The 13,773-nt window shown below is 36.1% G+C and overlaps 1 long non-coding RNA gene across 2 annotated transcripts in view; it reads left to right on the top strand.

Moving 5' to 3' along the window:
• Positions 1-260: 260 nt before the first annotated feature.
• The window catches only part of LOC116420302, a 52,783-nt gene continuing 39,270 nt past the window's right edge, over positions 261-13,773 (top strand). For both annotated transcript variants that reach the window (XR_004230598.1, XR_004230599.1), the window contains exons 1-2: positions 261-415; positions 705-743. This is a non-coding gene — a long non-coding RNA (uncharacterized LOC116420302). The remainder of the gene's footprint in view (positions 416-704; positions 744-13,773) is intronic.

Genomic DNA, 13,773 nt, shown 5'->3' with positions numbered 1-13,773 from the left:
GTGTCAGATTTGTTTAAACTACCAAGAAAAGCAAATGATTACTCCCCACCCTTTTCTTTATAATAAACTGAGAAAAGAAGACTCTTTCAGAGGACACTTTAGTTTACTTAGCAGTCATTAAATCTTTCAGAATTTTAATATTCGCATCTGTTAAAGGAAGATAACAGCATCCATTGTACTTGATTCACAAGAGTTGCTATTAGGAATGAGTGAGATCACAAAGTCATAGAATGTCACACAATGTCAGAAAGGGAATTAGAACCTGTCCTTGAACATGAATGCCTTTATCATCTTCTGGAGGTCATTTAGCTTTTGTTTCAAGGCTTCCAGTTAGGGAAAGGCTACCATCAATGAATCAATCAATCAATATTAATGGTTTGATAAGGGAAGACAGAGTACACTGGTCTCATTACCAGTTTAGTCCTATTCACTTTGACACCCTAGAGCTTTCCCTTCACAATGAACTTTCCAATTCCTTCTATTTATTTTTTGACTCTTCCCTTTCTTGACTCTACATCCTCCTCATTTATTATTTATCATTTCCTTTTCTATCCTTCAATTCCTACTTTATTCATCCCCATTATTTCCTTCCCCCCTCCTTCCACTTCTTTATCCATCTCTACTCCCTTTCCATATTTTAAACTTCCTTCCTCTTACCCTTTCTTTTTTTCCTGATCAACACCTACTTCTGTCCTCTTACACAGGCTACTTTTTGGATGGCTACCAAGGCTTGGGGCTCTCAGGTCAGTGTAAATCTTAGATATTGTGAAACTGGGCACAGAGGTTTTTCAAATTGGTCTATGGTCTCACTGATAATGAAAGGTATTTTTATTATGGCAAACCTTCCTTTGGTTGTACAGTTCTTATTCATGATCTTCCAAAATTGTCCATAGATAATTTATCTAATTAAATATGCTAGAGACTTTCATCTAGATCTCTTAGTCAGTCAGTAGTCAAAGAACATTTATTAGATGCCTTCTATTTGTCAACTATTGTGCTAATGATGAGGATACAAATACAAATAAAAACAAAGATAATCCCTGCCCTTGAGGAGTTTATAATTGAATGGGGAAAGACAATATGCAAAAGCTGAAAAGGTAGGAGAATTTTTAATATTAAATTTCATGGATAACATGATAACTCCAGGGCTTCATATATTATTCTATGTTCTTGAAATAAGGCTGGCTGAATACCTTTTCTCACACATCTTCTATGCATTTAGTCCCCAAACTCAAAGCTTGCAAGAGACATAGAAAGATCTAGAAATTCCCTTCTTTGCAGAGGTGAAGGACTCTGGGCATGGAATTTTGAATGGACTGACAAGGGTATTGTAAAGATCAAATGGAATAAGATATGGGAAGAATATGTAAACTTTAAGTCACTATATATACAGGTTACCTATCTTTTTGGTTATTATTATTTTACATTGATTTTCAGGTTCAGTTAATATGTTGCTTAGCTTTGCTTAGTTGCTTTTTTCTTTTTCTTATTCTTTGTTATACTGATGCTATGCATATAAGGAAATGGCAGTAACCTATTCCTACCTAGCATCCACACTACTGACACTTTCAGACATCATTGTGCCTCTATTCAATGCAGAGGTTGTAAGACAGGATACATTCATAGTTGCTTTTATACAGAATGTTAACATTGACATAAAGCTTGTGGAAAATTAAGTAGAGACACCAAGAACCAGGAGGTGAGATATGCTTTAGAAACAAAGGTGATATAAAAACTAAAGATATCAATAAAAATTTTAAAGGCTTTCTAAAAAGAGGTGCATTGTTGAAAACACAGGATATTGTTTTGGATCTATAGTGTATAAAGCATTGGGCTAGAAAATGGGAGGAAATTTAAAGTTTGAATAATAAACTGTTTCTGTTCTCATATACCTTATAGTCTACTTGAGAATATGACTCACATAGATTACAATAATAATTAAAAAAACAGAAGAGCATATGAGAGATTTTCAGAGCAGAATATTCTCTGAGGTATGATAGAAAAAGTTAGGAAGAACTAAAGAAAGAATGGCTTCATGGAGGAAATGGTAGTTCAGTTGGGCTCTAAGGGGCAGGTAGGAATTTAACAGGTGAAGATGGGGAAGAAGGATTTTCTAGTCATGGAAAATAGTGTGTACAAAATAGACAGTATATGTTGGATCTGTTCTGTGGATAGAAAATAGTCTAGTTTTATGAAAGAAAAGTATGAAATAAGATGATAATTCAGGGTGTCATTAAATCATGGAAGGCATTGAAGACCAGGCAAAGAAATCTGAATTTTAGTCAATATGTAATAGGGAGCTATTAAAGCTTTTTGAGCAGAGGAGTGACATGAATTAGATCTATGAATAGATGAAATTAACCTGGAAGTGATCCAGAAGAATGGATTGAAGAATTGAGCCAGCATAAAGGAGGCCAGAAAATCTATTAGAAGAGTATTTTGGCAGTTCAGGCAGATGTTAAAGAAAACTTGTACTGGGGGTGACAACAAGAAAAGAGAAGAGATGGGTATAATACTGAATAGGTGGAATCTCTAGGATATATGAGGAAGAATTATTTTGACTAACTCCATTGCCTCTCTTACTGCTGGGGAGTGCTGCCTCTTCATAGATCTTTAATATCGTTGGAGCTTCAAGGTAATATTGATTTAGCTTCTGGCTTCACATATGCAAAGCATTTCCCCCATACTGCAGATAAGAAAACTGAGGTTGAGATATTAAATTGACTCAGATTCAGAATCTTATAGTTGGAAGGGACCCTCTTGATCCTCTAGTACATCTGGCCAAAAGTCCTCTTTAATTATATACTTGGCATGTGGGCATCCAGCTCACTTGAGAACTTATAGAGAGAAGAGAAAAAGCTTTGATGAAGCTCTTGCTATATGCCAGCCCCTATGCTAAACACTTTACCTAATTTACTTTATCTACTAATTTGATCCTTACAATAGCCCTGTGAGGTATGTGCTATTATTATGCCCCCTTTGTATACGAGCAACCTGAATCGAGTAGTAATTCATTGACTTGCTCAGAGTAATATTTCCTGTCCATTACTGGGGTCAGATTTGAACCCAGGATTTCTAGATAGCTCTAATTATTAGAAAGTTAAATGCCCTTACTACTAAATCTGCATATTCCCCTTTGCAACTTCTATCCATTGCTCCTCTTGTTGGATCAAGTAGATAATGTCTATAATATGTTTTACAAACCTTAAAGTGCTATATAAATGTGGATTGTTATTATTCTACTCCGCTTTGGAGTAAAAAAATTGAATTTGTCCTTCAAGTGAGAGTCCTTCAAATACTTAAAGGTATCCATTATCTACCCTAAATCCTCTCTTCTTCAGACTAAACTTTCCTGTTTACCTCAACTCATTTTTAAATGACAGTGACTTGCCCAATATCTCAAGTTAATGAAGAGCTAGAACTACAACTTGAATCTCCTGAATTAAAGTCCAGTGTCACTATTTCCCACTGAAGGGAATCTTCCATATTTCTTGAGCTAGATATACTTCAACACTACCTCTCCCTCCTATTGACCTTTAGAGCCAAGTCTTATGTCCCCTTTTTTTGCAGTCCAGATATGAAAGATGAGTGGCTGGCAATGCACCACCTACTCCTCTGCAGTGCCCTTGAAGACCAGGAAGCTATTTCTTTGCTGGTTCTATCAGTGTTAATAAGAAAAATGATACCATGGAGATTTTGTAATAGCATTATCAAGAGAGTTCTGGACCCAAGAAACAGAAAGTTTTTTAAAAATGAAGATTTTTTTACCTGATGCTGGGAGGAGAGGTCTACTAAGACATGCTTTTGGGTAGCTGGTCTTTAATTTCTACATAATCTAAATTTATATAAGGTTAAATCTCTCTCTCTCTCTCTCTCTCTCTCTCTCTCTCTCTCTCTCTCTCTCTCTTTCTGTGTATATGCATTAAAAGGGGACAAGATCAATCATCCCATCATCAAGATGACTGGTCTAGTTGGGTTACATCAATTAGACAATGAAATAACTAAAAAAATTTATTAAATGTCTATTATATCCTAGACACTGTGTGAGATGCTTTACATATTAAAAATAGTCCTGGTCCTTCTGACAGGGAAGATTTGACATATATTTCTCTAGATGTCTAAATCTATTTATAAGCACACATATAACATATATAAAACACTAAAAATCAGTGTAAGGTGATTTTGAGTGTGAAAGAAACTCTAACAACTGAGTGGGAATCAGGAAAGGCTTCATATAGCAGGTGGTACTTCATCTGAGTGAATTGGTTTCCCAGATAAAGAATATATGTGCCCATGAGTAGTCACCTTAAATCTACTCTGTCCTTACAGAGGCATTGTAGGCAAAGATCCTGCTTCCTGTCTCAGTTTAGTCATCCTGGTATGTACCAGTAAAGAGAGAGGAGAAAGTGGGGTTGATGACCCATTCCCAGTTCAGGTTGGATTAGCATAGACCCAGATAGACTGCTGAATCCTAAACGGAAGTTGGTTATTTGTCTATTAGATTGGCTTGGAGAAGGATCTAGTGCCTTTGACCTAATCATTCTTATGTCAAAGCTTCCAGATCCAGGATGATAACATGACAAAGGTACTTGATTGAAAAAGAAAAACAAAATCCTATTCAGGAAAGAAGAATGTGAATGGCCAGTGTGTGAGAGATGTGGCTCTCATGTTCCTAACATCTGATTGGTCTGCAGCTTTAAACCACCTTTCTACACTGATTTTTAAAATTGTTTTTGTCTTCTGTGATTGGACCAATATTACCAGGCCTCCCCCTTTTCCCCTATAGCAGGGATTCAACAAGGATTATTGGTGTTCAGTCATTTTTGACTATTTATGAACTCATCTGGGGTTTTCTTGACAAAGATATTGGAGTGGTTTGCCATTTCCTTCTTCAGTTAATTTTTACATGTGAGGAAACTGAGGCAAACAGGGTTAAATGACTTGCTCAGGGTTACACAGATAGTAAGTATCTGAGGCCAAATTTTAATCGAGGAAGAGGTGTCTTTTGGACTCTAGATCTGGCACTCTATTCACTGTGCCACCTAGTTGCTCCTCAAAAGAGATTACTTTCCCCTAAAAAAGTGATAAAATTATTTCTGGATCTTGATTGCTCCCTACCTCACTTAATGTTGTCTCCTAGACATTTTATGTCATAAAAAATCCCAACCACATGGAGAAGAAACTAGCTGAACTGGTAGATGCTTGAAGACCACATAACACTCAACATTCTGATATTTTCCATTTAGAAGCTGCAAGATGGGCTGCGCATCAATAGTAGATAAGTATCATTATATTCTTATGGCATATCTTTGCTATACAGGGTGTCCTAAAAGTTGTTGGACGGTTTAAACTATTATAGCAATAATTTTACTTAATTTTCATTAATTCATTTTTTATTTAATATTTTAAACTATTATAACTGTAACAGCTTAAAACTTTGCTAAGACTTCTGGGACACCATGTTTTAGGACAAAGTAAACTTTGTTTAGTTAATTCTTCAGTGATTGATAACTTATTTCATGGCAAATGACCTTTTTCATCTAAAAATCAAACTTATAGTAAGCCCCTAACATCTCTTACAATGATTGTTTTTCAAGCAAAGTCCGGAGCAGTCAAATCATTAAATGTAAAAAATAACAAAAAAAAAAAAAAAAAAAAAAGACAGCCATGAATGTGACAAAGAGACATCTAAAAAGGAGGGGAGGAAGCTCAGGGTTTCTATCCAATTCAGGGGGCAGAGAGCTAGGTAGTATTTGGTCCAATGGTGAACTTCCGTGTTCTTTCTCATTTTGGATAACTGGTCTATTTGTATCTTGCCATTCCAAAATACACAAATGAAATCAGTGGCAGAATCACTGAAGTCCCAAATTAGAACAGTCAAAAAACATTTAGTACAACTCATACCTGAATAAAAAGCCTAGCTAGAGTGGTCATTTGGGTGGTCATCTGACCTTCTATTGAAGACTATTCAATTCCATTGAATTCCACAAGGGATTTCTTCCCAGTTTCTGAGGAATTTCATTGTACTATTTATCAGGAGATTTTTTTTTCTTATACTAAGTTGAAATTATCATCTTTACTGCTTCTAACTATCGTTCTTAGTTCTGCCCTTGGGTACCAAACAGAACAAATCTGATCTTTCTTCCACATGAAAACTCTTCAAATTTTTTAAGACAATTATCATGTTTCCCTTAAGTCTTCTCTGGGCTAAACATCCTATTTAGTCTCTGGATATGCTTCCAATTATAAATCTATGATCTCATGATCCTTCAACCTACTCATGCATGTAATGTACTTGAAGCCCATTGCCATCTTGCTTGTCTTTCTTTTGGCAGTTTATTAGCATGCTTACTAAAATGGGGTTCCCAGACTAGGGCACAATATGTGTTTTAAACAGGACAGAATGGAGTATGACCCTGCATTCTTGAATGCTATGACATTCTGTATGTAGCCTAAAATTTAATCAGCTCTCTTTTCATATTGCCGATGTATGCTGAGCTCATGATCCACTATAAGTCCTAGGTTTTTTTTCAGATGAACAACTTTATAGTATTCCCCATCTTGTACTTCTCAGGTCTATTGCAAGTGACATAAAAGATGTCATGAAGGATATGTGCAATCAGAAATGGAGATGGGACAGTCATATAGTCATAGCAAGGTAAAATAGATGGATGGCTTTAGCATATTGTAATGCCAAAAATATTAAAAGACTTATAGGGGGACTTCCAGGACATAGATTTTGTGTGTGTGGTATTAGTTATGAAAGGACATCATCAATAAACACATGGATGAAAAGGCCTATATGAATTATAATCTTCCATGATAGAGAGAGAATACTTATACCAAGGAGATGAACTTTATACTGAAGGAACCTATAAGCTAGGTTTTTGCAGCATTAGATGCTTCCTCTGACCTGGGTCACTACCTCCTATGGAACATCCAAGAAATTTATGAATTTTTGTAAAATATCCAACATATTAAAAAGTTTTTGTGTATTTTGGGGAGAGGAAGGAGGAGAAACTGAATGTAACATGGAAAGTTAGATGCAAAGGAATGGGGGGATAGGAGGCAAAAGTTAGGGAAAAGAACAAAAAGCTAGATATCAGGGAACTTGATGAGTTAGGAATGAAGAAGGTCATGTGATCAGAGGAATTATTGGTGGGGAAGATGAGGAATTAGGGAGAGGGACTGAGAAGTTAGGAGTAGGAAGAGAGGTTGGGGGAAGTAAAGAGTTAAGGTGAGGGAAAGTAGGTGAGAGAGTTAAGGAATAGCTTATCCATGGTTAATTCCTATAGTCTACTATACTCTAACATTCTAGGAGAGAATCAACAAACAAATTAACATGCAGAATGCAAAATGGCATTTAAATGACAAGAACACTGAATTCAAAGCAAAGGGTCTAGGTTCAAATCTCAGCTTTTATATTTACTAGAATGAGAAAATAGTAACATTGGGTAAGTTGCTTTACCTTAGTTTCTTTATTTGTAAAAAAGGAGGAGGCTGGTCTAGATCAGGGGTTCTCATCTTTTGTTGTTGTTGTTGTTGTTTTGTTTTGTTTCATGGACATCTTTTAGTACTTTGATGAACTCTATGGATTCCTTTTTAGGATAATGGCTTGTTACCCACATTTCAATTTATAATTGAAAGGAATTCTTAGTTTCAGTTAAAGGTTAGTGAAAATAAAGATATATTTTCCTCATCCTAAATTCACAAACCCCTTTAAATCAGGGACACAATTCATGCTCTCCTAGAGTTTAGCTGGAAAAATAGACTTCCAAGGATATAGTTAGTTGGAAACTTTCTCCCTACCAATCTCCCTCCAAAAAAGAAGTACTACCATGAGATTTCAAGAAAAGTCTGGGCCGAAGAGAGAGGGAATGTGAAGGAAGATCAGAGTTAGAAGCCTTGGTTACAGATGCATCTCTGATGATAACCACAATTCAGCATAATCCTTCTAATGGAGGATGGAGCCCATCATGACAGTTTAACCAGAGCTAATAGCTGTGAGCCAGACTCTTTATTACCCAGATCAGTGATAGGGAAAGAATGAGACATAAATAATATAATCTATTGAGAGCTGTTAAGAAACACACTTAATCACCTCCTGACCACAAGCTATGATGATGTTTTTGAACTAAGGGGAAAAAAAAATCATTAGATAAGGTCATAAGAGATTTACTGCCCAAGGTCCAGTACAACAAACTAGGCCATCTTTACTATATAGCAGACACTCAGCAACCTTGCTGTTCCAATGATTTCCAACAAAGTGGTATTAAATTTGCATTAGGGCATATCCTAAAAGCAACAACTTGAGAATGGATTATTTACTGTAAGCTATTTAATAAAAATTGCATGTTAACCACCCAGGGGTTAGAATGCCAATAACAGTTTGATATTGGGGATCATGGTGGGGGGGAACGACAATGTGAAAAGTCATGAACTTGGAATTATAAGAACCTAGATTAGAATACTGACTTTGCCCCTTAGAACTTTGGTATCCTTGGATGAGCTGCTTCCTTGGTCTGTTTCCTTATCTGTAAAATGAAGGGGTTGGATTAAATGATCTCTAAAGTCCTTTCTAGTACCAAATTCATGATGCTAGGATCTCTAAGGTCCCTTCCTAACTTAAATTAACGATGAATGTTTCTTAAGTTAGCTGTGTGTGCTTGGCACCTAGGTGGTACACTAATTAAAGCACCAGGTCTGGAGTCAGGGAGGCTCAACTTTATGAGTTCAAATTTAGCCTCAGATATTTCTACATGTGTGATCCTGAGAAAGTCACTTAACCTCATTTGCCTCAGTTTCCTTACCTATAAAATGAGCTGAAGAAGGAAATGGCAAGTTACTCTAGTATCCTTGCCAAGAAAGCCCCATAAGGAGTCACAAAGAATTGGACTCAATTAAAAAAGAATTCAACTCAACTCGAAATAGCTATTGAAGCAGCTAAGAGGTCTAAGTGGATAGAGTGCTGAGCCTGGATCCAGAATCTGGCCTCAGGCATTTAACTCGCATTCATGGGAAGACTCCTTAATCTCTGCCTCAGTTTTCTCAACTGTGAAATAGGAATGATAATAGCTTCTACAATGAAGGGTTGTTATGAGGATCAAATGTGATTATATCTGTAAAGCATTTAGTGCAATGTTTGGTATTTAATAAGTGGTGTATAAATGCTTATTCCCCTATTGAAGGAGACACAGTGGATAAAGGATGGACTTGGAAACTGAGTAGTCTTAGTCTTAATACGTGCAAGCTTGCATTCATCTTTACCACTAGTGTGCTCACAAAGGTGCCTCTGATGTACATTTGCCACATTATCTCAAAATGGTATTATTCAACAGTCATCTTCAAAGCTCACAGGGCTCAGAGTCTTTGCATTCATTTTCTTTTTCATTTTTTAATTCTTAGATTTTCCCTTTTCTGTTCCTACATAGCTGAGCACTCCATTGCTGGGTCATCACTCAAGTCCTGCCCTCTGACCATGTGTGTTTCTGTCTGATGTTCCTTTCTCCTCTCTTTCATCTGCTCTCTTGGTGATCTCATCAGTTTCTATTAGTTCATGGATTTATCTCTGCAACTATGACTTCCATCTATCTTTATAAATCTAGCCCCCTAACTCTCCTTTGGGAGCTCAAGTTCCCAATATCAAGTACCTTTTGGACATTGGTAGGCATTTCAGTTGCAACACATAAAAAAGAGGAACCATATCTCTCCCCTTCTTTTTCCTCAAATCTCCTGTTAAATAAAATCTATGTTCCAGCCCAACTGTTCTATTATCTATTTCCTGATCTTGATATTCCATTTCCAGCCTCTGTGCCTTTGCCCAGGCTGCTGTTCTCCATGCTTGGAATTAATTTTGCCCTTACCTCCTCTTCTTCAAGTATTTGGCTCTTTTCAAAGTTCAGCTCATATAATACTTCTATGAATTGTCTTTTCTGATCTTTCTCTTCTTTCTCAAATAATCAACTCTATTTATCTGTTTACACATTAATTCCCCTAGTATAATATAAGCTTCTTGAAAACAGGGGGTGTTTTTTTGTTTTGTCTATATTCCAGAACCTAGCATAGTGTTTTACATGTAATGGATGCTTAACAGAATGAATCTCACAAATACTTCAGGGTGATCACAGAGGTTGTACTCATTTAATGTAATCATTCCATTGGATTGGACAGAGACAAAATAAATGAATGAAAAGCATTCATTATGCATGTATTGTACCAAGTGTTATGCTAAGTGTAAGGAATCCACATGCAAAAGTGAGACATTTTCTAACACATATAGGGAAGGAGTCACCTTAAAAGGCAATGAGTGATGATGGTTTGTTTGTAATTTTTAGAACAGGAGGTAGAAAGGGGGTAGGGGAGGTTATTCATATTTTCAGGGCAGAAAATAGACAATGGGAAAATGAGGACATGTGGTTCTGGAAATGCTTAATTGAGTGAGTTACCTCTCTTGGGGCATGGATTTTGGTGGTCTAATTTGGAGGGTAAGGTAAAAGATGACCAGGTGAAAATGACAACCAGAAGACAGAAATGTAGGTCTCTGAAACAAAAGGAAATAGAATAATACAGAATGTCAAAGACTCATGGATGAAGAAAATCATCAAAAGATGTTGTTCATTTTTCATTCTGGAGGAGGATCAATGACATGAAGGCTATATCATGACTTGCAAGTGAATTGGAATTAAGTCATCAGCTCCACTCTCTCTTCCAGAGTCATCAGAGTCCAGTGGCAAGACAGGGTCAAGTTGACTGGCAAAGGCTTCCATCAAAAAATAGAAAAGTAGTTAGAAATCACTGTCTTTGGTAGATTTATGCTTTGGGATCATGTCTGTTGTAGAAAACTTACTACATCAAGATGACCTCAAGTATCTGGCTATATTCTCTTTTTATCCTCCTGGCATGTATCTCCATCTGCAACCCTGTCTCTCCTCCACTTTCTATCTTTTCCTCTAGGAATAATCATTAACATCATCAATCATCAACAATACTACCATTGCTTCTGGAAAGGGATTGTTATTTGATTGCCTCTACTGATCTATTCTCCATCCCTGAAATTTTACTTTCAATAGATATCCCTCCCTTCTATAAATTGTCATGCTATATTAGAATGTTAACTCTTTGAGGATCATTTTTCTTTTATATTTTTATCCCTAGAGTTTAACCAAATGCTTGGCACATACTAAATTTCTTTATAATTTCATTTGATTTTTATTCATTGTGAGTTTTTGTTTTAGATTCATGAATGCTTCTTACCTGAGGTACATAAACTTTTTTTTCTGGAAATAATTTGATAACTATTTCTTTTTGCAATATAAAAATGTATTGATAGCTTTTAAAATATTGCCATAATTTCATTGAATGACCCTTCCTTCCCCCTCTCCCAGAGAGCCATCCCATTTAACAAATAGAATTTTTTAAAAATAAAAAAAATGTAGAGGAAGAAATCACTAAAGCTGATCAATACATTGAAAAAGAGAAAATATGTGTAATGTACAACATTTGCCTCTGTAAAGGGATGGGTAGGAAGTATCCTCTCATATCTTCTATTTAACAACATACTTATTCTTTATAATTTTGTAACTTTTCTCGGTACTTTTCTTGTTTACATTGTTGTAATCATTGTAAATGTTATTTTTCTTGATCTGCTTTCTTCACTGCCACAGTTCATGTAGCTGTTTCCATGTTTCTTTGTATTCATCACATTGCTCATTTTTTACAGTAGAGTAATATATGATTACATTCCTGTACCACAATTTATTTAGCTATTCTTCAATTAACAAGAATCAACTTTGTTCCTAATAACTGTATTTTGATATAACTTTTTCCATAATATTATATACATTCTTCTATACATTTAAAAACATCAGTTTAAGAAAGTGTTCATAGACTTTACCAGACAGCCAAAGAGGCCCATGATGTTTTTTTAAAAAAAGATTATGAATCACTGGATTAGAAGTAGCATCTATAAAAATGACCCTAGGTTTTAAAACACAGGCTTTTCTTCAATGTTCTCAAAATAAGAAAAATATTCTGAACATGTTGAATAAAAGGAAGTGTTTTGTATGGATTAATATAGAGTTTGGATGGAATTTCTCGAGATTTTTATTTTATGTTAATCATTGTGCCTTATTGCCTCACTTGTCCCCTCTATAAGAATTCAGCTCTGTTGTTAGTATTCTGACATCAGTCGGATGTTGTCCATTAGGATTTGTGTTCTGTGATCCTAAGACAGAGAATGTCTTTCCCACAACCTGGAACCTGAGCACTCCTCACAAACCCTGATAGTTTAGCGGATCCCCTTCTCAGGAAACATAAAATCAAAGGAATAATTATTAAGAACAATACTAGGGGGTGACCAGAAGGCTGGTGTCAATACCAGGAACTGGCAGTGCCAGAAATCAGAAAACCAGAATGTGAAATGGCAATATGGGACTGACTGGTTTTGGTTTTTTACAAGGATTTAAAGTTAGAAGACCTGGGCCAAAGTATTGGCTCTGTTTGAGGGATTTAACTATGGGATTTACTATGACTGACATCATGAAAAGATCTTTGGCTCCCAGTTCAGAAAAATCTAGTTTTAAATTCAGCCTCTGACTTGTTTGGCCAAATCATGGTCTCATTTTCCCCATTTGTAAAAAGGGATTTGGATAGTTAATTCAAGATTTATGATCTTATGATCATAGATATGTATGAATTTAAGCCAGTCATTTCTTTTACTTCTCTGGATTCTGTTTTCCTTGCCTGTTACATAAGGGAGTTGACCATAAGGTCTCTTCTATAAATGTCATACTGACATACCTCTGCAGTGCTCTGTATTGAGGGGAGGGTACTTGCCGATCCTTACATGCTGGGAATGAGGATAACTACCAAGAGAACATCTCAGAAAGCAAACATGCATACACACATATAACACAGAGATACATGTAAACACACATATTTTTGTCATTTAGTCATTTCAGATTCTTCATGATCTCATTTAGGGTTTACCTGACAAAGATACAGATGAGGAAACTGAGGCAAACAGTGTTAAATGGCTTGACCAGGGTCACACAGATAATAAGTATCTGAGACCAGATTTGAACTGCGGTTTTCTTGACCTGGTATTCTATCCACTGCATCACTTAACTACCCTATAGGCACATATATTTATGCATGCATATATGTATATTAGCTACCTATCATCTATCTATCTATTTATTTGTCTTCTATTATCTATCTGTCTGCCTATCTCTCTATCATCTATCTATCCATCTTTCTGTCTGCCTGCTTATCTATTTTTATGTCTGTCCATCTGTCTGTATGTGCATTCATCCATCTATCTATACATCTATTTATCTATCTATTCATCTGTCTGTCTGTCCATCCCCTGCCTCTCCCTCTCTCCACCCTACCTGCCTGCCTGTCTATTTATTTATCTGCCTGTCTATTTGTGTATCATCTATTTATCATCTATCTATCTTTCTTTCATTCTATCTATCTAGTCAGGGTCAATCATAGCTCTGACACTTTCCTTCTTTCTCCTCTGGCCTAATCCTTTTTATTTTCTTTCAGAGCCAGAGGGAGCTGTCACCTTCCTCTACTGCTTTTGGGCTCCCCTGCCTTTTTTGTCCTTTACAAAATATTCATTCTTGTCCCTGAGAAAGCAGCTTACCTGTGCCATGCCGCAGTCTGCAATTTGCTGGGAATTTATTGCAATCACTGTAACAAGTCGGCCAGCATCATTAAACTTTCATTTTCTCTTCCATTTATTTGCAGTGAAAGGTCAGAATGACT

This window comes from Sarcophilus harrisii, chromosome 1 (genome assembly GCF_902635505.1).
Source record: "Sarcophilus harrisii chromosome 1, mSarHar1.11, whole genome shotgun sequence".
NCBI lineage: Eukaryota > Metazoa > Chordata > Mammalia > Dasyuromorphia > Dasyuridae > Sarcophilus > Sarcophilus harrisii.
Note: the sequence above shows the minus strand (reverse complement) of the source record. Positions and strands in the feature narration are given on the sequence as shown.